A 3939-nucleotide genomic window follows, 5' to 3' on the forward strand; every position below is an offset into this window, starting at 1 on the left:
ATATGGATTTGAAGTTCTATTTAGCATAAACGTTCATTTCACTCCAACATTCCACTCTACTATGTGTCTCTTTAGTAGAGAATTTTCTACTTACAAACTCAACTCAATAAAGTAGAGTGTGTTAGGATCTAGATCGCCGATAGTGGACCAGTGTCCGACTAAAGGATAATCTCTGACAACACTCAACTGTTGGCGCTAATCCGGTTAAGAATTAACACTTGTTTCAATACTACACAAGTTGTCACAAACCTTTGAACCGAGTTCAAGTGCGGAAGTGGTTTGTTTCAGATTGAAGCAACACACACATGATGAGTAAAGATGGGATTTGGAGAATATCGGTTTGAAGATTAGTGAGGCGTTTAGGATGATATGAGTCGGTTAGGGTATGAAGTCGGTAGGAAATAAAGCACAAGATAGGTTTTTATGGTTGTTCAGAAATAAAACTCCTACGTCACCCATTCTTCTCAAACAACGAAAATGATATTCACTAAGGAATACTCACACAATACACAATCGAGTCTTATTTACTGCTCGATAATCACTCTCACAGAAACTGTAATACACTTCACAAATACACACTTAAGCTTTTAATTTTTTAGAGAGATAAGGGCTTTTGATCACTTTGTCTACGTGTGTTCTGTATGTCTTTCAATTGTTGTATGTTCTTACTTCTTCAACTTCTCCTTTTATAGATGAAATGTGCCAACGGTCACATTTCTTCAATGGATACCTTTAGGACAATCCTTGAATTAGATTGGTTGAGAAGAGGATCAGCATAGCATTAAATGCGTTTAATGTATGAATCAGACCGACTTCATTTGTCTTTGCTTGATTATGGCAACTGTCGGTTGGACTATTGCCTGCACCTGGGAAGTTGCTCTTTTGACTTATACCAAAATGGTAACTTTTCTTCAGGCAATCTTCTGCAGCCTGCAGCATATCATCAGACTTGTATGAATATGGCAATATTATAGTCTAATCCTTTGATGTAATCTTCTGCATATACTCAAAGTATTTCTTTGCACCAATTTGTACACTGTTCTTAATTTGATATCCTTGACTTCTTTCTCTAAATAGTCTTCTCGTTGGATTTGGATTGTATTCTTCACTTCAACTGATTATGTTTACAGGTTGTTTAGTTCAACCGGATAACTTCAGGTTTTGGATTTGTCATTTGTTTTTTCTAGCCGGTTTGATTACTTGACCGGTTGAATTTCTTGACCGTTCCTGCACAAAAAGTTTATTTTGTTAAGTTTTTTTTAGCTTGTCAATTTTATCTAAAAATCAAATTTTATCTAACAGAGTGGTTTTGGTTCCAGAAATTAATGATCCTCGCATATTCCTGATGTTTCAATTGGATGTTGTTGGGTCAAATTATTTTGATTAAGTGTTGAACTAATTTAGCCACTTATTTTTTTTGATGATGAAATAACTTATGAGTTTTGATACAGGTGTATTGAAACAATATGTCATAAGACTTGGATCTAATGAGGGTCATTAGACCGATTTTGGCTTTCATTGCATAGAATTAGACGTACAGTCTAACTCATCGGAGTTAGACGTGTAGTCTAATGGATGTAAAGAATTAGACGCAAGTCTAATGAATACACGGAATTAGACGTAAGTCTAATATGTTTGTAATTAGACGGGTAGTCTAATTGATATTCAAAATTAGACGTACAGTCTAACTCATCGGAGTTAGACGTGTAGTCTAATATATTTTCAATTAGACGGGTAGTCTAATTTATGCGGAATTAGACGTGCATTCTAACTTACTAAAGTTCGACGTGCAGTCTAATAGAAAATGAAAGTTAGACGTGCGTCTAACTCCTTCAGACAAGTCTGAGGTAGAACCGGAATTAGACATGCAGTCTAACTCAATGGAGTTAGACGTGCAGTCTAATGGTTATTGAATTATTAGACGTGTGGTCTAATTAATGAAAGTTAGACATGCGTCTAACTCCTTCAGACAAGTCTGAGATAGAACCGGAATTAGACGTGCAGTCTAACTCAGTGGAGTTAGACGTGCAGTCGAATGGTTATTGAATAATTAGACATGTGGTCTAATTAATGAAAGTTAGACGTGCGTCTAACTCCTTCAGACAAGTCTGAGGTAGAACCGGAATTAGACGTACAGTCTAACTCAATGGAGTTAGACGTGCAGTCTAATGGTTATTGAATAATTAGACGTGTGGTCTAATTAATGAAAGTTAGACGTGCGTTTAACTCCTTCAGACAAGTCTGAGGTAGAACCGGAATTAGACGTGCAGTCTAACTCAGTGGAGTTAGACGTGCAGTCTAACTCAGTAGAGTTAGACATGCAGTCTAATGGTTATTGAATAATTAGATGCGAGTCTAATTCTATTAGACTAGGCGGTCTAATAGACGTTTTTCTATTAGAAGGAGATGACTTATTTCATTATACTGATTTTCACAATCCGTCTAACTGAAATACGTCTAATGCTCAGTTTAAGAACTACGCTTGAATCTAGCATCTCACCTACCCACGTGCTATAGCTGTATCCTACTTCTGCTCCACTTTCTAGTGAAGATTAGTACAATAGCTATACGCATCCAATCAAGGAATGCCACGTAAGAGAATTTTCCTCAAATTACTTGTTTTGCAGGTACATCCCTGATGGAATATTCGGCGCACTACCAGTTCTGTACGGCCACGATCCTTGTGCTCAGAACCTGCTGTGTACAATGGAGGCTTTCCAATGGAAGAGTGCCACGTATCATTCTTGAAGTTTCGAGCGTTAGCTCCTGCCCAGTATTTAACCAATCCTAAGGAAAACGGACGAAGCACCTGTTACTTGCCAATCTTGCTTACTGAAACTACAGAGAATTCAAGCCTTTGAATATTGTGAAGCTTCTTTCTGATTGTACTGTGTGTGAATCGAGAGAGAGAGAGCTAGAATCAAAACACCTTTAGATGAGTGATATTTTTCATCTTATAATTGAACAGAAAGTGTTATGTTCAATAGTGAGCTAAGTGTGTGTGTAAACTGTATTTGATTCTAATCATATTATAGTGAATCCTTCCGGTGGTTGGAAGAAGGGGTGACGTAGGAGAGTTTCTCCGAACATCCATAAACAAACTGATGTTTTCTTCTTTTTTGTCATCTTTTCATATTTCATCTTGTGCTTCAAACCCAAGTAAACAATTTCGCCTTGAATCAATTTCAAGTGTTTACACAAGTTTGCGTAGAATAAAAAGCGAATCAAATCTCTAACATGATTTCTTTCAAACCAATTTTCATAAGACTTCATCCTTAGCCAGACCCCCATATCTATCGATAAAGCCGATCCTATCAATTGATATCAGAGCCTTGTTTCTACTCTCAAGCATCAAGAACCCAAAGCATGTCTTGCATCAATGAAATTCCTCTTCTGTCAAAGGATAACTACGATTGTTGGATGATAAGGATGTAAGCTCACTTGGCTGCTATTGACTATGATATGTGGAGTGTTATCACTGATGGCCCCATAAAGATTTCAAAGCCAAGAAGTGAGTGGACTACTGAAGAAAAGGTGACCAACAACCTGGATAATGTTGCTAAGAATATTCTGTTCCAGTCACTCAACATGAATATGTTCGGTGAGATCAAGTCCTGTTCCACTGCAAAAGAGATATGGGATAAGCTCAACCAGATCTACGGTGCAAATTCTCAAGAAAAGAAGAACCAGAAAGCATTCATTTGCAGTCAGAACAAGTCCAGATGGGATGACAGCGATACAGAGGAGTCTCCAGCTGAAAAAGAGAATGAAGCTGTAACTTATCTGATGGAAGATGACCAATCTAAGGTAAATGATATCTTTGCACCAGAATTTACAAACGAGGAGTTAACTAATGCACTCAATGAAATGGCCATTGAGTACAAGAAGTTAGCTGACTCTTTTTATGAAATGAAAGTTAAATATGAATCAACTGTTCTT

This window comes from Impatiens glandulifera, chromosome 6 (genome assembly GCF_907164915.1).
Source record: "Impatiens glandulifera chromosome 6, dImpGla2.1, whole genome shotgun sequence".
Lineage (NCBI taxonomy): Eukaryota > Viridiplantae > Streptophyta > Magnoliopsida > Ericales > Balsaminaceae > Impatiens > Impatiens glandulifera.